This window comes from Canis lupus, chromosome X, assembly GCF_011100685.1.
Source record: "Canis lupus familiaris isolate Mischka breed German Shepherd chromosome X, alternate assembly UU_Cfam_GSD_1.0, whole genome shotgun sequence".
Taxonomy (NCBI): domain Eukaryota; kingdom Metazoa; phylum Chordata; class Mammalia; order Carnivora; family Canidae; genus Canis; species Canis lupus.
Window position 1 is genome coordinate 33,423,661 of NC_049260.1, and position 23,645 is coordinate 33,447,305.

General features: G+C 37.4%; 1 protein-coding gene across 4 annotated transcripts in view; it reads right to left on the reverse strand.

Moving 5' to 3' along the window:
• LOC119868428 (ferritin light chain-like) overlaps positions 1-23,645 on the reverse strand; it is a 109,132-nt gene that overhangs the window by 53,167 nt on the left and 32,320 nt on the right. For 2 of the 4 annotated variants that reach the window (XR_005386245.1, XR_005386244.1), the window contains 2 exons: positions 13,302-13,523; positions 4,384-4,891 (listed from right to left, as the gene is read on the reverse strand). The exons of the other annotated variants lie outside the window; for them this stretch is intronic. The gene's annotated coding sequence lies outside the window, so the exon portion shown is untranslated. Of the gene's footprint in view, positions 1-4,383; positions 4,892-13,301; positions 13,524-23,645 lie in introns of those variants that run through there. 4 annotated transcript variants of the gene reach the window in all.

Here is a 23,645-nt window from a genome sequence, read left to right on the forward strand (position 1 = left end):
GAGTTGTAAGCAAGAAGATGATGTATGTAAAGTGCACAGCAGGGTCCCTGATCACATAAGTACTTGATAAAGGGTAGTTGTCATTTTCCCCCTGCATCCCAACAGCCTGCATGAACTTCCAAGTATTACCACCACCTGACTTTTGTTTCATTTTGGATGCCCTATATTGACTGCATGGCCCTTGATGAAGGCCTTGGATGATATATATCCACCCGCCATGCTCCATAGACAGCCCCAGCCTGTGTCACACCCCACCATTGACTCCAACCTAGCTTGCCTTATGCTTGTAGACAGATGTAGGGTTAGGTCCAGAACACCTTGCTTATGCCTTTCCTTGTCAGATCTCAGAATAAAATGATTCTTAGAGGCAGAAGCAACAAAATTCAGGTGGCATAACTTGCCTTTTACAACTAGCCTTACAGTTCTTTTGGGTTCCCACTACCTAGTATGATCATTCAGATAAAACATGGCCCAAATTTGACCAGGTGTTGTGCTCAGGTTCATGCCCTGCCCAGATGCCCCTTTAGTGAAGTCCTTATTGTTAACAGCTGCTAGGAGCCCCTGGGGTGGACAGACAACTGTCAGCTCTCAGCCCCTTCATGGGTTGCTTCAGCTACAGAGAGCCACTTGACCAAAGGCAGTTTCCTTGAATGACCTTCTGAGGTTGTCCTTATCCAATAACAAATCAGTGCAGGAATAGAAATTCCTACCATTCTGGCCCAACTGAAGACAACTGAAGGGCCAATCCAGGTCCAGAGCTACTTGTGGGTCAGTTGAGGCTGTTGTTGGGCCTACATCACAGCTCAGCTATTCCCTGTTCCCACTCCTGGTTCCTTCTTTTCCCAGGTGTTGATCCCAAAGGCATGCCCTAATAGGCATCCTGCCTCCTACGCCCTCAAAGTCAGCTTCCCAGAAATCCCAGTCTATAATACAAGACCTAGTATTCAATTCACCCATACTCATTGTCATGGTCTCTGGATTCTTCCAGAAACTATTAAACCCAGGAGACAAAATGGCCTCCCAGGATTACAGCTCCCTGGTCAATTCCCCACCTCATCCCCAATCTTTTTTTTTTTTTTTTTTTTTTTACTTTTTCCTCCGAGATATGTCTAATCTAGCCTGCCTGCTTAAACAAGCATATAAGTGAAGCCAGAAAAATGATTTTCCCTGATGCCTATTAATCAATTTTTTGCCTACTATTCATCACCTCAGCTCAGGGCTTCTCTTCCCTCAAGGAAATGAAACAGATGATCATGGGTTGACACACAACACTGGTTCTTTACTTTGACCTCATGAATTTTAGGAGGATTTATCAGCAAACAACAAGCTCATTTAACTATAAGAAGCAAAGAAAGAGTCAGTCATTAAGGGAATATAAACAACTAGGTGCTTTACCCATTCTGTAAAGCTGATATATTTATAAACATGCCTTTGGGCAAGGGTCAGCCTCAATGATAGCCCCTTTGGGAGTAACAAACCCCAAACCACTTATTTGTTATGACTATAAATGACATTTTGATCTGAGTAATCATTAAAATATCTACTTTTAATGGTCCATAAAATCTTAACATGCTTCCCTACATCAGACTTCTTTTTTTAATAAATTAATTTTTATTGGTGTTCAATTTACCAACATACAGAATAACACCCAGTGCTCATCCCGTCAAGTGTCCCCCTCAGTGCCCGTCACCCATTCACCCCCACCCCCCGCCCTCCTCCCCTTCCACCACCCCTAGTTCGTTTCTCAGAGTTAGGAGTCTTTATGTTCTGTCTCCCTTTCTGATATCTCCCACACATTTCTTCTCCCTTCCCTTATATTCCCTTTCACTATTATTTATATTCCCCAAATGAATGAGAACATATAATGTTTGTCCTTCTCCGATTGACTTACTTCACTCAGCATAATACCCTCCAGTTCCATCCACGTTGAAGCAAATGGTGGGTATTTGTCATTTCTAATGGCTGAGTAATATTCCATTGTATACATAGACCAGATTTTCTTTATCCATTCATCTTTCGATGGACACAGAGGATGCAGCCTAATTCTTAAAGGGAATTAAAAGAATACTTGAGAATCCATTGGTTTCTCAGGTTAGTTTTTATTATGTCCATTTGGAAATATAGTTTCATTTTTTTGTCTTACAATCTATCTACAACATGAGAGACTCCTAACTCTGGGAAATGAACATGGGAGGTAAGCGGGGGGATGGGATGACTGGGTGACGGGCACTGAGCGGGGCACTTGATGGGATGAACACTGGGTGTTATACTGTATGTTGGCAAATCAAACTCCAATTAAAAAATATACAAAAAAAATTTTTTAAAAATCTGTCTAGATATCCAAAATGGAACTGGTATTGTCAGGCAGGTATGGATACTGATCAATATTCTGTCCTTTATAGTGAACGATGATATGATTGATACTGACCTCAATCTGTATGGACAATTACAGCTGTAAAAACAGATGCTATTCTCCCAGGCCCATCTCAGCCATATGCTTTGATTCATGGTGCTGGGCATTTGGCAGAGATGGGTATTTTGTGTCAGACTCTGATACCCCTGGATTCTCTGAAGATTATTTTTAAGAACTTATGATTCACTGCTGGTGGGGCTGTCTCTGTTCCCTCCTAGGATTCTACAACTCCTATGGCTCATGCTCTGAGATTGTGCTTTTGTGCCCCAAGATACTTATAACCACCTTATTTCAGGCCCCCCATAGTTACTTGGATCACTGAACAGTGAAATGATAAGGACTTTTAAAAAGTATTTGGTATTTTGGGGGCACCTGGGTGGCTCAATCTGTTAAGAGTCTGCCTTCAGCTCAGGTCCTGATCCCAGGATCCTGGGATTGAGCTCCGTGTCAGGTTCCCTGTTCAGTGGGGAGTCCGCTTCTCCCTCTCTCTCTCCCTCTGCCCCTCCCTCCACCCCCACCCCCACTTGTGCGCTCTTTCTCTCAAGTAAATAAATAAATAAAATCTTTAAAAAAATATTTTGTATTTAAAAAAAAATCATGGCCGTGAACATCACTACAGGAGAAATGAGTGCAATTTAACATCTTCCCATAGGAGCTTCAGGTTTATTGGGGGAGACAAAATGAAAACAGAGTGATGTTTGACATCATTGAAATGGGTTGAGTTGAATGATCACTCACATAATCTGAAAGCGAATCATGGGGGTCCTTGTTAAAATGAAGTTCTCATCACAGATCTATTGGATAAGAATCTCTGCAGTGGTATTGATATTTGTGTCTTTAACAAGCCCCCTCAAGTGATTCTCATGCACACTAATGTTAAGAACCATTGCCCCAAAGATGGAATTCAGCCTAGGCATGTTTCCTGCCCTGCCACTAGTCAGTGACTCCTGTGTTTTGGAAGGAAATGGCAGCATTGAGTGAGTATCACCACTGAAATATTCAATTAATTACCAAAATGATGATGTTGATGCCCCACCCAGAACTCCTTTACCAGTCTGGTGCACCCATCCTCAGCTACTTTCTCCATCTTACCCAGAACCCAGACTGACTCTATTTCCTATTTAGCAGCTGTGAGCTGTTAGCTGCTAATAGCTCACAGCTGCACTCTTCTCTGGAGAAATGTTCCAAACTGATGGGAGCCACCTCATCTGAGATGCCTAAGAGGCTATATACCTATCAACACAGCAAATGACTAATTGAAATGATAGAGCAAAAGACCAACTCCTTTGCCTCAATGAAGACAACTCTGTAGTGTCATCTTTGCTCTAGAACTCTCCATAGAATCAGGGTGATGCTAGACTTCTGTTGAATCCACCTTTTTGCTTAGGTTCTGCTGCTGCCTTTCCTGCTTCCTTTATGTCCTTCTTTGGAGGTTTCTCTTGAGAACACTCTCTCAATAGAATCTCTCATTCTCTGCTTTTAGGTTACTCTACCTAAGGTAATACTGTTATTCAAAAGTTGAAGAGGCTTTTTGAAGGGAAAAATGTTATAAAAATAACAAAAGAGATTCTGTGAATAAATACACAGACATATTTGTAGAAAGATGTAAAAGAAATAGAAGGCTCTGGTTTTTCTTCAGATTTTATTTATTCATGAGACACAGAGAGAGATAGGCAGAGAGATAGGCAGAGACATAGGCAGAGGGAGAAGCAAGCTCCCCGAGAGGAGCATGATTCAGGACTCAATCCCAGGACCCTGTGATCACGACCTGAGCCAAAGGTAGACTCTCAACCACTGAGCCACCCATGTGCCCCAGGAGATTCTGGTTCTAAGTAAAATGGGGTAACTACACCCTGTTTACCTCATGCAATGCGGCTATAAAACCTGGAAAGAATGCATAAGGCAGCTATTTGAGAACCCTGAAAAGTACACAGTAGCATACAGATTGGGAAAGAAAACAGACCAGAATCCAAAGTACTAACTAGTGATGAGTTTATTGTTTATTTTCCTTTGGCTATCCCTGGCTTAGACTCAAGTTGTAAGAATCTTGGGGCAGCCTAAAACCTGGAAGTGGGAACTAGGGCACGGATAGAGAGAGCTCTAGGAGAAGCCCTCTTGTTTTGTCTGTAAGGGGACAAAAAAGATTTCTTGATGCTTAGAGAGAGTGAGGGAAATCTCCCAGGGTTTTCTTCCTTTTCTCTGTTCTCTAGCACTTCAGGGAATCCTGAAGTAGCAGCAGCAGCAGAAACAGCACCAGCAAGGAGGGATAAAGGTGTCCAAAATTCTGAGGGAGGAGAACCATTACGTCTGATCGGAAGAGCTGTGTCCCAACAGGATGTGGTGAATCCCCGCTGCTGTTTTTCTCTCTCTTGCCTCCTACTGCTTGGTCTCAGACATAAGTACAACTGTGGGAAGTACACAGCACAGCACAGTTGCCAAAAGCCCATCTTTCTGGGGTCAGAGCCTGAAAGGTGAGCCCTAGGGAAGAAAAAGGAATGAGGAAATGTTGAAGAGGGTATAGCTTGGGGAAACAATCCCATAAAATTATTTATGAATACATAAGCTCAGTCTTTAGCTGTGCATATGTGAATCTGACCCTAAACAACATAACAAAGATTTTGAGAACTGAATTATGGGATAGAACACTGCCTAGCTCCCAAATTGGCCACTGGGTGGCACACACATGAGATAGAGTTGAATGGTGCTGAACTGACGTTAGAAATACAATCCACAGAAGGCTCACTGGAATGAATGCGCAGTCTGACTCAAACCAACTGCCTGTTAATAATATCTACATTCTCCATAGGATTTAAATAAGACCCAGAAACTCAGAGTCTCCCAAAATATCCAGGATAAAATTTAAAATTACTCACCATACAAAGAAGCAGGAAAAATCTCAACTCACATGGGAAAACAACAGACACCAATGCCAAGATGACACATGTTGGGAATATCAGACGAAAGCTTTAAAGACAACTATTATTAACATGTTCCAAGAAGTGAAATGGAGAATACTCTTGAAATAAATGGAAATATCAAAAGTCTCAGCAAATAGAATATATAGAGATATCAAATGGAGATTTTGAACTGAAAAATGTAATAGCCAAAATAAAAAATTTATAAGATGGGCTCAAAAGGAAAATGAAGATAAGAGAGAAAACAGTGAATTTATTGGTATATTAATAGGAGTAATCCAACCTAAATAACAGGGAGAAAAATATTGGAAAAAATAATGAATATAGCTTCAGGGACCTGTAGGACAATACTGAAGGTTTAATTTGTGTCATTGGAATCCCAAAAGGAAATGAGAAAGAGTATACTGTAGAAAAACTACTTGAGAAAATAGTGATTAAAACCTTCCCAAATGTGGCATAAGACATAAACCTAAAGATTTAAGAGGTTCAATGAATCTCAAATAGTATAAACCCAGAGAAATTCATGCCCAGACACATCAGAATCAAACTGCTACAAAATAAATACAAAAAAAGTGTGAAGAACATCCAGAGAAGATGATTTTTGTGATGTAAAGTCTGTGTTTAACTTTTTTTGGCATGTGGATGTCCCGTTGTTCCAGCACCATTTGTTAAATAGACTATCTTTGGTCCATTGTATCACCTCTGTTCTCTTATCAAAGATTAGTGCTCTATATTTGAGTCTATTTCTGAGCTCTTTATTCTGTTCAGTTGATCTGTGTCTATTTTTTCACCAAAATCACACTGCCTCGATTACCATAGCTTTAGAGTAAGTCTTGAAGTCAGGCAGCATCAATTCTCCAACTCTGTTCTCCTTCAGTATTATGTTGGCTGTTCTGGGTCTTTTGTGTCTTCATATAAGTACTTAGAATCAGTTTGTCAATATCCATGAAATAACTTACTGCAATTTTGATTGGTATTGTGTTGAATCTATCAATCAACTTGGAAAGAACTGACATGACATTATTGAGTCTTATCATGAACATGGGATATCTCTCCATTTTAGTTCGACATTCATTCTTCATTCATTGGAGTTTTGTCATTTTCCTCCATACAGATTATATATATATATTTTGTTAGATTTATACGTAAGCATTTTATTTTAGGGGTTGCTAATGTAAATAGTATTGTTTTTATTTTTTATTTATTTTTAAAAATTTTTTAAATTTATTTATGATAGTCACACACACAGAGAGAGAGAGAGAGAGAGAGAGAGAGAGAGAGAGGCAGAGACATAGGCAGAGGGAGAAGCAGGCTCCATGCACCGGGAGCCCGATGTGGGATTCGATCCCGGGTCTCCAGGATCGCGCCCTGGGCCAAAGGCAGGCGCCGAACCGCTGCGCCACCCAGGGATCCCGGTATTGTGTTTTTAATTTCAAATTCCACTTGTTTATTGCTGGTATATAGGGAACAAGTGAATTTTCTTTTTTTTTTTTTTTAATTTTTATTTATTTATGATAGTCACAGAGAGAGAGAGAAAGAGAGGCAGAGACATAGGCAGAGGGAGAAGCAGGCTCCATGCACCAGGAGCCTGATGTGGGATTCGATCCCGGGTCTCCAGGATCGCGCCCTGGGCCAAAGGCAGGCGCCAAACCGCTGCGCCACCCAGGGATCCCACAAGTGAATTTTCTATATTTACTTTGTGTCCTGCAATCTTCCTATAATTGCTTATTAGTTCTAGGAGTTTTTTGTTGATTCTTTTGGATTTTCTACATAGATAATCACATCATCTATAAACCAGTTTTTCTTTCCTTCTTAGTCTGTGTGCCTTTTATTTCACTCTCTTGTCTTATTGCATTAGCTAGAACTTGAGACACAATGTTGAAAAGGAGTGGTAAAAGATGGGATATCCTTGCCTTGTACCTGATCCTAGAAAACATTCAAGTTTCTCACCATTAAGTATCTTAGCTGTAAATTTTTTGTACATAGTCTTTACCAAGTTGACAAAGCTCCCCTTTTTTCTTAGTTTACTGACAGTTTTTATCATAAATTGGTGTTGCACCCCGTCTATAATTTTTCTATATCCATTGATTGATCATGTGATTTTTCTTACATTAGCTTGTTAATACAATGAATCACAATGATTTTTGAATGCTGAATCAGCCTTGCATGAAATAAATTCCACTTAGTCCTGGTATATAATTTTTTTATACTTTCTTGGATTTGATTTACTAATATTTTGTTGAGTAATTCTGAATCTATGTTCATGAGATATATTGTAGTTTTCTTATAATTTCTTTGTCTAATTTGAATATTTGGGTAATGCTGGCTCCTAGTATTCCTTCTGCTTCTATCTGGTGAAAGATATTACAGAGAATTGGTATAATTTCTTCCTTAAATGTTTGGTATAATTCACCAATAAATCCATCTGGGCCTGGTGCTTTCTGTTTTGTTTTTGTTTTTTAAGTTTTTTAAATAAATTTGCTTTCTGTTTTGAACATTTATTAATAATTGATTCAATTTCTTTAATAGATATAGGTCTATTCAGATCATCTGTTTCTTTTTGTGTGAGTTTTGGTAGATTGTGTCATGGAGTGTGTAGTAATGTCCCTGTTTCATTACTGATATTAATAGTTTGTGTCTTCTTTCTTTTATTCCTTAGTTAGCCTGGTTAGGGACTTACTGATTTTATTGACCTTGTCAAAGAACCAGCTTTGGCTTTTGCTGATTCTTTCTATTGATTTCCCGTTTTCAATTTCCTTGACTTCTGCTTTAATTATTAATATTTCTTTTATTCTGCTTATTTTGTATTTATTCTCTTCTTCCCCTTCTAGTTTCCTAAGGTGAGAACTTAGATGATTGATTTTAGATCTTTCTTTTTTTCTAGTATATGTAATTCAATGCTATAGATTTCCTTTTAAGCACTGTTTTCAATGCATCCCACAAATTTTGATAAATTGTATTTTCATCACATTTAGTTTAAAATATTTGTTAATTTCTCTTGTGATTTTGACTATGGCCCATGTCTTATCTAGAAGTGTGTTATTTAATATCTATGTATTTGGGGACTTTCCAATTATCTGTTATTGATTTCTAGTTTAATTCCATTGCAACCTAAAAACAGACATTGTATGATTTCTATTCTTTTAAATTTGTTAAGGTGTGTTTTATGGCCCAGAATGTGGTATATCATGGTGAATGTTCCATGAGCTTGACAAATAAGTGTATTCCGCTGTTATTGGATGAAGTAGTCTATAGATATCAATAATATCCAGTGTATTGATAGTGTTGCTGGGTTCAACTATGTCCTTACTGATTTTTTGCCTGCTGTATCTGTACATTTTTGATAGGGAGGTGTTGAAGTCTACAGCTGTGATAGTGGATTCATCTATTTCTCATTGCAGTTCTATCAGTTTTTGCTTCATGGTAAAAAACTGCACCTCAGGGTACCTGAGTGGCTCAGTTGGTTAAGTGTCTGCTTTGGGCTCAGGTCATGATCCCAGGGTTCTGGGATCATCAGGGAGTCTGCTTCTCCCTCTCCCTCTGCCTGTGGCTCCTTGTGCTCTCTCTCTCTCTCTGTGTGTGTCAAATAAAGAAATAAAATCTTTTCAACAAAACAAAAAAAAAACTGCACTTCACAGAGTATCGTTTGATGCTCTATTGTTAAGTACATACATGTTAAGAACTGTTATGTCTTCTTGGGAGAATTGACCACCTTATCATCGTATAAATGCCCTTCTTTATTCCTGATAATTTTCATTACTTAATACTTTGCTTTCTCTTGATTAGTGTTAGCATGGTATATTTTTCTCCATAATTTACATTTTAATTATTGAAGTATAATTGTTATGCAGTGTCATATTAGTTTCAGATGTAGAGCATAGTGATTTGACAATTCTATTCATTATCTTATGCTCTCCACAATGAGTGTAGTTACCATCTCTCACCATACTATGCTATTGCATATTGTTGGCTATATTCCCTATGCTGTACTTTTCATCTCTGTGAATTATTTGTAAGTAGGACTTTGTACCTATTCCCCCTAACCCTCTCCCCTCTGACAACCAACAGTTTGTTCTCCATATTTATGAGTCTTGCTTCTGTTTTGTTTATTTGTTTTGCTTTTTTAGATTCCACATAGAAGTGAAATCATATGGTATTTGTATTTATCTATTTCGCTTAGCACAAATCCATCCATGTTGTCCCAAATGGTGAGGTCTCATTCTTTTTTATAGCTGAGTAATATTCTATTGTGTGCATATATACATGTACACACACATATTGTCTTTTTTATTTTAGCCATTCTAACAAGTGTGAGGTAGTACCTCATTGTGGTTTTGGTTTGCATTTCCATGATGATTAGTGATACTGAACACATTCTCATGAATCTGTTAGCCATCTGTAGGTCTTCTTTGGAATAATGTCTATTCAAATCCTCTGCACATTTTTAAATTGGATTATTCTTTTTTTAATTTTTTTTCAATTTTTATTTATTTATGATAGTCACAGCAAGAGAGAGAGAGAGAGGCAGAGACATAGTAGGCAGAGGGAGAAGCAGGCTCCATGCACTGGGAGCCCGATGTGGGATTCGATCCTGGGTCTCCAGGATCGCGCCCTGGGACAAAGGCAGGCACCAAACCGCTGCGCCACCCAGGGATCCCTTAAATTGGATTATTCTTGTATGTGTGTTGAGTTGTAGTTCTTTATATATTTTGGATATTAACTCCTTAACAGATTTTTCATTTACAAATATTTTCTCCTATTCAGTAATTTTCCTTTTTGTTTTGTTGATGGTTTTCTTCAATGTGCCAAAGCTTTTTATTTTCATGTAGTCCCAATAGTTTTTGATTTTGCTTCCCTTGCTTGAGGAGACACATCCATAAATAAGTTGCTAAGGCCAGTGTCAAAGCGATTATTGCCTATATTTTCTTTTAGGAGTTTTGTGGTTTCAGGTTTCATACTTAGGTTTTTAATCCATTTTGAGTTTATCCTTGTGTATGGTGGAAGAAAGTGGCCCAATTTTATTCTTTTGCATGTAGCTGTCAAATTTTATCAATACCATTTACTGAGGAGAATGTCTTTTTCCCATTGTATATTCCTGCATCCTTTGTCATTAATTGACCATAAAAGTATGGGTTTATTTCTGGTCTATTCTTTTTTCTGGCCTCTATATTCTGTTCCATTGATCTTTGTGTCTACTTTGTGTCAATACCATTTTTTAAATTACAGCTTTGTAATATATCTTGAAATTTGAGACAGTGATGCCTCTAGATTTGTTCTTCTTTCTCATTATTGCTTTGGTAACTCAGGTTTTTTTGTGGTTCCATATAAATTTAAGGATTATCTGTCCTATTTCTGTGAAAAACACTATTAGTATAGGGATTGTATTGAATCTGTAGATTACTTTGGGTTGTATGGATATTTTAACAATATTAATTTTTTCCAATCCATGAGCATGGTTTATCTTTCCATTTGTTTGCATCATCTTTAATTTCCTTCTTCAGTGTTTTTTAAGTTTTCAGAGTGCAGGTCTTTCACTTCCTTGATCAAATTTATCCCTAGGTATTTTATTACTTTTGGTACAACTGTAAATGGGATTGTTTTATTAGACCAAATAAATGAATTTGGTAAAATTTCAGAATACAAAATTAATATATAGAAATCTGTTGCATTTCTATACACTAATAATGAAGTATCAGAAAGAAATTAAGAAAAAAAAGAAAAAAAGACATTAAGAAAACAGTACACCATTCACTTTTTAATCTATATGTCTTTATATTTAAAGTGGGTTTCATGTAGAAAACATATAGTTATCATGTTTTTTTATCCACTCTTATGTCTCGGTAAATTGGTACATTTAGACCATCAAATTTAAAATGATTATTGATATAGTTAATGTTTATCATATGCATTACTGTTCTCTATTTGTTGCCATTGTTCCTCTGATTGTCTTCCACTCCTTTTCTGTGGTTTGTGGTTTTTGTTGAGCATTTTATATGATTCTCTCCTTTCTTAGCATATGTTATACTTCTTTTAAAAAAAACTTTTCTTAGTGGTTGCTCTAGAGTTTGCAATATGTATTTACATTTAATCCAATTCCTCTTTAATATAACACTGTACCACTACACTGCTAGTGTAAGTACCTTATAATAACAAAATAATTCTAACTCCTTCCTCCCATACCTTGTAGTATTGCTGTCATTTATATATATATATATATGCATATATATAGAGTCATATATATGCATACATACACATAAGCATACACAATTGAATATATTGCTACTGTTATTATATTGAACAAACTGTTATGTTAGATTAAGAATAAGAAAAATTAAAAAAATATTTTTTCACTTATTCTTTCTTTGATGCTCTTCCCATCCTTACATAGATCTGCGTTTCTGACCTATGTTATTTTCCCTCTTTCAAAGAACTTCTTTAACATTTCTTACAAGGTAGGTCTACTGGCAACACATTCCCTCAATTTTTGTTTGTCTGAGAAAGTCTGTCTCCTTCACTTTTGAAAGATAAATTTACAGGGCATAAAACTCTAGATTGATGTTTTTCTTTCTCTCAGGATTTTAAATATTTTACTCCACTCTCTTCTTGCTTGCATGACTTCTGAGAAGTTGGATGTAATTCTTAACTCTGTTCCTCTGTAGGTAAGGTGTTTTCTCTGGCTTCTCCAGGACTTTTCTTCATCTTTGATATTTTTTTGCAATTTGAAAATGATATGCCAGGTTGTAGGATGTTTTTTGTTTGGGTTGGTTATGGATTTTTTTAATATTTATCATGCTTGATGTTCTCTCAGCTTCTCAGATCTATGGTTTGATGTCTGAATTTAAATTTGAAAACTTCTAAATCAAATTGTTTCAAATATTTCTTCCGTTCTTTTCTTTTTCTGACATTACCATTACTGGTATGTTACATTTTTTGTAGTTGTCTCACATTCCCTAGATATTCTGTTCTGTTTTTAGTCTTCATTCTCTTTGATTTTTGGTTTTCAAGCATTCTATTGATACATCCCCTGGCTCACAGATTTTTTTTCCTCAGTTGGGTCTACTAATAGGCCCATCAAAGGCATTCTTCATTTCTCTAACAGTGTCTTTTATATCTTACATTTATTTTTGGTTCTCTTTTAGGATTTCCATTTCTTTGCTTACAATGCCCATCTGTTCTTACATGCTATCTACCTTATCCATTACAGCCCTTAATATATTAATCACAGTTGTTTTAAAATCTCAGTCTGATAATTCCAAAATCTCTGTCATGTGTGGCTCTGATGCTTGCTATGTCTCTTTGAATTGTTAGTGTTGGCTTTTGGTATACCTTGTAAGGGTTTTTTTATTTTTTATTTTTGATAGCCAGATATGATGTAACAGGTAAAAGAACTACTATAAATAGGCCTTTGGTAATGTGGTAGTGAGGTGTGGGGAAAGGGAAAGCATTCTATAATCCTATGATTAGGTCAGTCTTTTGGTGAGCCTATGCCTCTGGACTATGCACTTTACAAGTGTTTCTCAGTTTTTTTTCTCCCCTCTTGGGTAGGACAGGATGGTTAGAGTTTGCTGGGGTTGGGTATTTCACTTCTCACAGTCAGTTAAGGTCTGAAAATACCCCTAGCAGGTCAGGCTCTAGTTAACTAGTTTCCTCTGGGGACAGATCTTGTTAAGAACAGTGTTCTAGCATATTTCAAAATGGTTCCTTTTCCCCTTCCCCTACTGGAAGCCTGAGGGGATTTTTCTCTGGTATTTACTGTGGGAACCTGGTTGAGCTTCTGGAGGTAAATCTCATAATACTGTAGGGGTTCCCCTATGAGTGGGTCCCCCTAGGGTTTTTAATACTCATAGTTTTCAACACTAAGCCTCTAGCAATTTGTCAATTACAATTAAGATTTCCCTACCATGGCACTGGTTTCTATAATGGCTTCTGCTAGTGAGTCTCTGCTCCAGTAAGCTGCAAATCCCTTTATTTACCTGTCTCCCATCTTGGGGGCAGTGGCTTGCCCTGTGTCCTTCCTTCTCTTATGGATCCAAGAAAAGTTGATTTTTTTTTTCAGTCTGTTCAGCTTTTCACTTGTTAGAATGGAGTGGTGGCTTCCAAGCTTCTTACATGTGGAACTGGAAACTGAAAGTCCCTCGCCAGCAAAACTTTTTTGAAAGAATTGCTAAAAGAAGTTCCTTCAGACAGAAAGAAACCTGGAACATTAGAAATGAAAGAAGAACAACAAAATGGTAGATATCTGGGTAAACAGAATATCTTCTCTCCTGTTGAGTTCTTTAAAATATATTTGGTATCTGGAAGCAAAATTTATCACATTTTCTGATGTATTTTTGATGAAGCTTTTCTTATTTTTCTGAAGAAAAATGAAGTTTTTGATATATGTAGATATGCTACAAAAAAGGCAAGTACAATATAAGGTACCAATATAAAGGTACCTATATGGCGCTAATATTTTTCCACTTAAAATAGTAAAATATTGGGGTGCCTGGATGGCTCAGTTGGTTAAACATCTGCCTTTGGCTCAGGTCATGATCTCAGGGTCCTGGGATCAAGCCCCATGTGGGGCTCCCTGCTCAGCAGGGAGTCTGCTTCTCTCTCTCCCTCTGCCCCCACCCCTACCCTGTTTGTGCTTTCTCTCTCTCTCAAATAAATCAATAAAGTTTTTAAAAGAAAAGAGTGAAATATTGATTCTGAGTAGACTGAAAAGTTGAGTACGTATCTTATAATCTATAGAACATTAAAAATACTATATAAAGAGTTAAAAACAACAGAAAAAATAAAACAAAATATTGAAACATGTTCAAATAATCAAAAAGGAGGAAGAAAAGGAGAAACAGAGAAATAAAACAGAGGGAACAACCACAAAACAAACAATAAAATAGCCTAAATCCAAACCTCAATAATTATATTAAATGTAAAATTAAGAGATTTTCAGAATGGATTTAAAAAGTTAAAAGACCAATTGGGTCAACAAAAGACTCACTTCAAATATAATGATATAGATAAATTAAAAGTAAAAAATATATACTTTTATGCAAATATGCCAATACTAATAAAAGGAAAGTTGGAGGGCAGCCCCGGTGGTGCAGCGGTTTAGCGCCGCCTGCAGCCCAGGGCGTGATCCTGGAGACCCTGGATCGAGTCCCACGTCAGGCTCCCTGCATGGGGCCTGCTTCTCCCTCTGCCTGTGTCTCTGCCTCCCTCTCTCTCTGTGTGTCTCTATGAATAAATAAAGTCTTTTTTAAAAAAAGGAAAGTTGGAGTGACTAGTAAAAAATACAATAAACACTTTGGCAAAGTGGCACAATGCTGAATTAAAGCTACTTGTCACCAATAATTCCTTAATAAATTATTTCCATGCTTTTCTCAGGAAAAGTTTGCTTCATCTCACCCACAGACCTTTCAAGCCTCTAGATACTAAAAAACTGTCGAACTCTAGCTGGACAGTTTTTTTTTTTTTAATTTTCATTGTTTTGGAATTAGACTCTTGCAGATTGCTGTAATCTAATGGCTTACTTTAGAACACAAGACATAACATCTTTCTCCTTCACTTTCCCAGTTAGGTACAGGGCAATTTTCCAGACATATCTCTATTTCCTTTAACCTGAACAGATCTTTTTGTTTTCCATTTTCATTTTACTTCCCCTGTAGTACAAAGCCTTGTGCTCCAAAATTACAAGAAAACTAGGTGGCCATATAACTAACATCACTTGCCTTGAGTCTCATTTGTCAGTTAAAGTTATGCATGGCCACAAGTAAGGAGATACTACTCTGAAAGCTTTCTTTATAAGAATAGTTCTTCGGAAGGATGATTTTCTACTGTTACTATATTATATTACACATAAAAAATTATAATAATATTTGTGACATTCTGAGACAAGCAAGAGGAGAATGCCATGGCCAGCAAATGGCTAGAGGTATTTAGCTCCTCTAGGCTGCCCTGAGCTGTCTTGAAGGCTGTAGGGAGCCAATATACTGACACACCTATAACATTTGTGGAAGCTGCAATCAGAAAGATGGGCACTATTTTAGCATAAAATACAGGAAATTGCTATAGCAATCCCTGTGTATTTCTCCTTTGAATTTCCATAATCTTCAGCTTAATTGTACTTAATCTTTCTCTTTTTAAATACTTCAAAAATTTTTAAGTAAAAGAGAGCATTAATAATGTTACATAGTGATTTCCTCACACATAAAAATATCATTACAAAGCTATGTATGCTAACTTCTCATGGAAACTACAGGCAGAGAAATGATAGGGATTTGGGACTTAGTTTCCTAAATTCTGGAATGTTACAGATCCTTTCTCATTTTAGTTTCCCATTATATAATGGAGATAATAACACTTGTTTGCTGTGATTATTGTGAATGTTAAAATGAGGTACCTTCTAAAACATGCTTAGTATAGTGCCTGGCACATAGTGGGTACTCAATGAACACAGCTTCCTCTTCATTTTCATTCCCTAGAGGAATTTTTGCTAAAAAAAAATTGAGAGTAGAGATATGTCAGCTTTGAAGTCTCACAGAAGGCTTTATGGAGGGTATGTAATGATCTTGGCCTTGAGGGGAAGCTGAGATTTGATGGACAGTGAAAAAGAAGAAAGGCCTCCCAGGTCCTGGTAATAAGACGGCATGAAGATAATCTTTGAAGTCTCAAGCAGCCAAAGGTAGGATTAATGAATAAAGAACACTTGCTAAGTAGAAGAAATATTGATTTGGAACCTAGCCTTAAGGAAACACAATGAAAAAAGTCTTACTTGTACGGGTGTGAGAGTTGATTCAGGTTAGCCCATGACCACATGGAAAAGTAGGCAAAATTTTCCTTCAGTGCTTTTCCAAAATGACTTTGCTGTCTTTTCTTCCCTTTCAGCATTGCTTCTTCTAAGGACTCCATTATACTACTTATGCTCAACTATCACTACTTGGGAAGGAAGTGGGCTAAAAATATCTAATTCATACTAAAGAGTTTTTGACCTAATGAGTTAACCCTGCTAGTTCATCAGCATTTTAAAAGAGAATCTTGGATTGCATTACAAGTAATCAAGAGAAAAGCTCTCCAGTGATTGAATTTCCAGCACTTCTCCTGAGTAGGAAGTATTTCTGATTATAGAGGCTACCCACTCAAATCATACCACAAAGATAACTTCCCACTCCATCTATGGTTATAAGGACCCTAATTAGTAGACCTGGGTATGCACAGTCTAGACATAATCATGCCTGAATACCAACATTCTAAAGAAGGCTCTAGAAGAGTTTGTCTAAATTACCTCTATATGAGTATCTGGGTTGAATAGTCAGGAGAAACACTATAGTGATTTCTGGCTGAAGCAGCCCAGGGTACAAAAAAAATGGAGAACCAAGCGAGAAAAGCCAAGATCCAAAGTAACAGTATGAAATCCAAAAGGGCAGATACCGATTGCCAAGCATCCTCCAAGCTTCTGGAGTTAGGGGAGATGGGGTTCAAAACAAGAACTGGTTAGGAATTGCTGTTAAGTCCGAGGGGGTTAGAGTGACCAGTCTATCCATAACATCCATGCTTCATGTTTCTTATTCAGTGCCTTCCAGCTATGACTGCCCGCTGGATTAGTTTGAAAGGTTAAAGGCAGAGTGAGCATAAAGGATGCAGCAAAGGACTTATGGGAAATTTTAAAATAAATATTAGAGAATAATTGGTAGCTATTAAAATACAGAAGCTATGAAACTATTAGAATACAGAAGTTATGGCACTTGCATCCAGAGGAGATAGTAAAATCACAATTTAAAGACTCATTAGACACCCATTCATTTTTAAGACAGGATTTAAGAAAAATAATGAGATCTATCTTGTGGTAGTGCTGAGATATGAGCTAAATGACCCACGAGAGGTCTCTTCAAACCCAAGAGATTCTGTTTAAACGTTAGAATCCATCTGCCATAATGGAAATTAAATCCAATAAGCATTCTCCTCGGAAAAACATTGCTTTATATGAGCAATGCTCTATTTGCTCTTCTATTTCTTTCTTTTCATCCCTTCCAAATTAAAAACTGGCTCAAACCTATCTCCAAAGTAATTTTCTTGATATTAACCCCTAAGAAGAGGATTCATAGCCTAATATACCACGAATGGCAAATAGACTTCATCTTGATAGAGGTTTCCTGAACTTTGTGTTGAGAAATGTTTTGAAGCTGTATTCAGAGGGCTGTGTCTGATTAGCAATGCCACCCTGCAGGAAGAAGGGATTAGAGTGTGCTTACCAGGTGTTTGCTACTTCCGCAATATAACAACCCAAGGAGTATTTATAATTAAAAGCAATAAAAATATAATCTAATATTTTAATATTCTGAAGCATATATGATTTGATGCATGGTAGAATGGACTCCTTCCAAGTTTATGGCAATAAGGGGCTAGTTATTGTTAAAAAAAAAAAAGATTCAACAGAAGAGGAAAAGGCATAATACCGGTACACTAAGAATAGATAAACTTTTTACAAATCCACTAACCTAAGGTTGGAACCTTAAGAGAAACATTTAGGTATGATTTAAAGAAGAGAGGAAATAGGAACTGATATTTTTATGGCCATATACCACACTCCTTGGCCTCATGGAGGACATAGATAATATTCTCCTAATATTGATCACAAAACTGATTTTATAGGCATAGAGCTGAACTGCAGTTGTCATCCATTTCCAGAGCTATCTTGTTAACCACAAAGCTATACTGCCTAAATCTCAGCTGGAACTCCCACCCCCTGCAATGCTTAGTAACTTATTTCTTTAGGCAGCCAAACCTACTCAGCTGCCTAGTGGCCTTCAGGGTCCAGAAGGTAAACCTTGCTGGTAAAATCACTTTGGTTTCCTGAAGAGCTCTTTCAGAGGATTCAACCCAGAATTTCTCGATCCTGGAGTCAATCCTCAGATCGCTGCTGTACCATCTAAACTTGTAGAGATTGCATGTGGTTTTGGTGGCTATGGTAATACGGAAGACTCTAGCCCAGCATAGGGCTTACATTCCTCTATCCTCCTATCTGCTTTACCTGAGATTAGTCAAAGGGGTTTCTGTGGTAGTTGGGGGTGAGGTAGAAGGGGGAAGTGAGGAGATATTGCTTGACATTTTGTTGAAACTCAAAGATTTATCAAATGAATAAATGAATGAATGAATGAATGAATGAATGGAATTTGGGAGACCACCTAAATAATGGGAATAAAAGTGCCTTCTAGCCTTGGAAAAATAGATAAAGCAAGCCAGAAAAATAAAACCAGGCCACTGTAGATAAGATTGGTGCTTTCCTATCCTACTATCACCAACCACCCTTCACCTAAAACAGGAAAACTGAGATAGCTTTGTACAGGAGGCTTGTCTGTCAGTGGGAGAACCCCAAGACAGAAAGGTTAACCTACAGTTTAGCAGGGGGAAGTTTATGCAGACATGGTGAAATTTGGCAGCACTTAATCTAGGAGTTTTCTAGTATGTACAGTATGAAATAAGAGGGTCATGTACATCACTGAAGTGTACAGTGTGTTCTACCTTTGAACCTGGGCTTGGACAAATAGATGTTTTTCTCTTTAACAGTATACCGGTACGTTAGGAGATAACAATATTGAAAACTTCAGAGGCTTTAACAATTTTATTTGAGGAAACAACTGTGCTTAGTTTTAGTGACTAGCGATGAACCTAGAATTGTTTCTGAATAAGAAGTTGATTTTGTTTTCAATTTAATCTTTTTTGAATTATTCATTTTGGATTTTAAGTTGTGCTGGTATTGTCACTTTTAAAGAGATAAAGAGTTTGGTGGTATTTGACCATCTAAGTAAATCAGCATAAGGCTATACAAAATTAGCTATGTATAGACTTCATTTAAAAAGCACCTATGCAGAGGATATACAGTCTTGAGAACAAGTGGCATTTATAATCTGGTACCAGAACAAGTTTTACCTTGGCAAATGCTAATTTTTGCCTTATAATTACTTGGACAATGCTTCTGTCTCTTGTTTCAATTTCAGCTATTTACAAGCAAAATATTGTTAAATTATAGAATTAAAAATGTAACCTCCACTTAGGTCTTGAGATCATTCTAACCGAAATAACTATCTACTTGGTGAAGTTATATGGAAGAAGAGGACATTCTCAGCTCCAGCTTACTCATTATCATGGACTGGTATCAACTGAAAAAACATACTTCATACCACCAGCCATGGTCCACAGAGGTAGCATGTTTTGAATCTAAGGCTCTTCTGTATAACTGCTTAATTTAACCCATGACTGGAACATAGGATGGAACATTTAATTCATTCTGTGCTATTGGGATCAGAATAGAACTGAGTTTTCTTGGAATTTACAAAAGGTGTATTTTCATGTTTAATTAGGAAAAATATGAAAGTATGTCATCTGGAGTTGAGAATTCAGAATACCTGGATATTCTGTAGGGCAGGCTATATAAGCACTGGAAGATTAAAGCCCTCCAGGAGCAGTCATGCACTGATGGATGGCAAGTGGACAAGGACACCAGCTCTCAAGCTTCCCAGATAGGATAACCCTGAAGTTCTTGTCTACATCATAGGTAGCAAACTATTTCTGCAAAGGGCCAGAGAGCAAATATTTTAGATTCTGCAGCTACATGGTCTGTGTTGCAGTTCTTCAGTTGTGCTGTTGCAGAGTGAAAGCAACCATAAACAATTCACGAATGAGTGTGACTATGTTCCAAAAAAATTTTATTTATGGACACTGAAATTTGAATTTCATATAATTTTTATATGACATAAAATATTAGTCTTTTGATTTTGACTATTAAAAAACATAGGGACCCCTGGGTGGCGCAGCGGTTTGGCGCCTGCCTTTGGCCCAGGGCGCGATCTTGGAGACCCGGGATCGAATCCCACAACGGGCTCCCGGTGCATGGAGCCTGCTTCTCCCTCTGCCTGTGTCTCTGTCTCTCTCTCGCTCTCTCTGTGACTATCATAAATAAAAAAAAAATTAAAAAAAAATTAAAAAACATAAAAGCCATTCTTAGCTCATGGGCTATATAAAACCAAGCTGGATTTGGCTCAGGCTGTAGTGTGCAAACTCCTGTTCCACGTTATCTTTCGAAGTTTCCCTCAGGATTCCACATGGTATCTTGCTGGAAAATTCACCCTTCATTGCTTTCCTTATCTTCCCCATCTTGCTTCCCCAGTCACCTAACAGTATTCTTAGGAATCACCTCCCAGATAAGCTGTTTGCACTTGGATACTTGTCTTGAGGTCTGCTTCTGGGGGAAACTCAACTAAGACAACCAGCTTGGCTGATTAATCACTGAGTTGAATGTTCATTGCTTTGGGGCCATGAAGACCCCCCCAGAAAGACTTCTCCCTATGAGTATATTTAATAAAAGGCTCTTCTTGTTATATTCTCAGACTGATAGTGCAGTGCATTAAAAATGCATAAACTTTACCATTCCAGTCTTCTGACTTATACCTGAGATAAAACCAAGAGTGTTAACACCTGCAACAAGCCCAAGGAAGCCATTTCATCTCGTGTCCATGGCTCTCCAACCCTCTTGCTAGGCTTCTCGGCAGTGAGGACATCAAGGTGCTTCTCAGCAGCACATATGGGTGAGTCAGAGTTAGTTGAACCACAGGACAGCCTATAGGAATCCAGGGGCTGGGGCGGAGGGGGGGGGTCGGGGTTGGGGCGATGATAACCACTGCAGCAATCTCTGTAGCAGTGGAGACTTAGAAAATCAGTTTCCTTCCCAAAGCTCCTTGAAAATAACCAAGGGACTGAATTATTTCCAGATCAAGGCTAGCAGGTGGGTAGATAGGGAATTCATTTTTTTTGATCCCATAATGCTCCTTTTATGTAGTAATTTCTTTCTTTGCAAATTGAAAAAGCTTTCCTCACCCTCTTCTATGCTATTCCAGATGGCTATACCCTCTCAACCTGGAAGGTGCCTGCCTGTTGGCAGTGAGGCTGTGAACTTACTAAGTACAGCATTTTCAAATCTGCAGACATAAATGAAGCAATGTAGATTATTTTATTAATGACAGGCTTCTCTAATAAAAGGATAGGCCATGACATGTAAACTACAAGGAAATCATGAAACCATATCTGGGTCTAAAGTGCTAGGGCCCTATGCATTGCCTAAAAATTGATTAATAGACACTGATTTCCTCTACTCCTAATTGGTATGCAACATGCAACAAAAATATAATTGTAAACTTAAAATAAAAAAAAGCTTACATTCTAGAACTAGCTCTGGGGTGTTTACAAGTTCTAACAAAACCCCTCAAAAATGTGTTTTAATTGGGTTTCCATTAGTAAGTCTAATCCATTGGGACTCCCTAATTACTGAGGTAGGTCTTAATTCCCTTTCATCATTATTTTCTCTCTTTCAGTCCAAAATAGAAAGAAAGAAGTTCTCTTTATTAAGATGTGAATTTTAAATTGAGCTTCAGTCCAGCAAAGTAAGCTACCACTGGTTCTTTCTGAGCCTAACCCTCTGGAGGGCTTCATTTTAAAATTCAAATACAGGGAGATTATTTATCAGTGTGGTTTTGGCAGTGACATAATTGCCCCTTGAAGAAAACAAATTGGCAGCCTTGCAAAAGAGGAAGTGATTTTTATTTATTTATTTATTTTGTATGGGAATTAGGTTCTGCAAACAAATGCCTCTGACTACTAGGGCTTAAAAAATGCGGTATGGTGTTCAAATGAAAAAGCAACATGAAGCCAGTGAATGCCCATGGTCTCAGGGTGTGGGAAGTGTAGCCATGGTAATAAAAACCAAAGTGCCAGGGAGTAGCACACCAATGCCCAGATCCATAAGCTAGCTAAAATTTCTACCCTTGGCTCCACATTCCTACTTGAAAAACACCTCCTTCTTGATCAGACACACAAAAGCCTATGTTTCTGTGTTGTAGTAGGATGCAGCTAGGTTAGAGTAGAGAGAGAACTGGTGCAGGTACAGAGCATCCAGATTATCTTCCTGCTTATAACAGTCTCTGGGTCCATACACTACAGGCCAAGGAGAAAGAGAGAAAGGAGCTATTTCTTACCACCAGCCAGCATCACAGCTCTGGCATTTTTTTTTTCATTAATTTGCATACCCAGGAACAGCAGTTGTATTTCAGAAGCATATGGATCACTGCCCCACCTCCCCAACACACATATACCTTCACCTAGGTCTCCCTCCAGACCTGCTCTATCATATACATTCCCATCTGCTCTTGAATGCTGAAAAAGATCACAACTAGGCATTTATTCCTTGGATATAAGGTCTTATTTCTTAGTAATGTGCACATTATCCTGGGATATATGACACCTTAACCCCTAAGCTTTTGAATTTAAACAAACCCATTACATTCATTGAAATTCACTTCTTCAAAACAGTCAGAAAATTAAATGAATAAGCCCTATTAATCACTTATACTTTGCTGAATACAGGTAGGGGAAGGATTAGGCAAAGAAGGATTAAATAAAGGGGGAGATTGTGTGATCTCCATAATCATCAGTTCAATGGAAATGAAAACTGTCATTATTCTATTCAATTTAACCTCTCATTGCCACAAAGAAAGAAGATTCTACATAGGTGTTTATACTTGCTACGGTATATTTTTTCTGTGAATGAAGTATACAATAAAGTACATTTTATAAATAAGATTCATATTAAATACCATGTTTGGGAATGTGGAAATGAAATTCATCAGAAAATTCTTCATAAGTAATCTATTTGGCCAGTAGAGATATCGCTACATGGCATTTCTCCAAGTCCCCAAGCTTATTTATATCACTTTGCTATCCTCATAACATCTGTGCTCTTAGGAGAGTAGGAATATATTTAACTGAATATTTTTCTATTTAGCTGGGAGAAGATGCATAAAAGCATGGAACTAGTGTAGGGAATAAACAGTTGGTTAGAGCATAACTTGGAGGACAAATTTGGTCATTTTATCAAAATGTATCATGAGATATTTAATATAGCAGTACTTTCCCCAGAAAGTTATTCCATAGGAGCACCCTAATGAACAATTGAACCAAGGTATAAGATATATGGGAGATACCAAGATATTTATTGTAACATTACAAATGTGGCAAATGCTGGAAAAATTTAAATGTTCGTCAGTAGGTTAAATATATTACGGCTCATTCACAGTGGAATGATATACAACCACTAAAAAGAATTAAGTAAATTAATATGTATTGATACAGAAAGGTACCCAAGATATTCTATTAAGTAAACTGTAATGCATACTATCATACACATATTTTTTACAAGGAGAAGTCGACAGGCACCTATTGGTGTGGTATTATAACTCTGAGAAGGATCTTGTCAGGGGAAAATTTTACTTTTCATTTCATAGTCT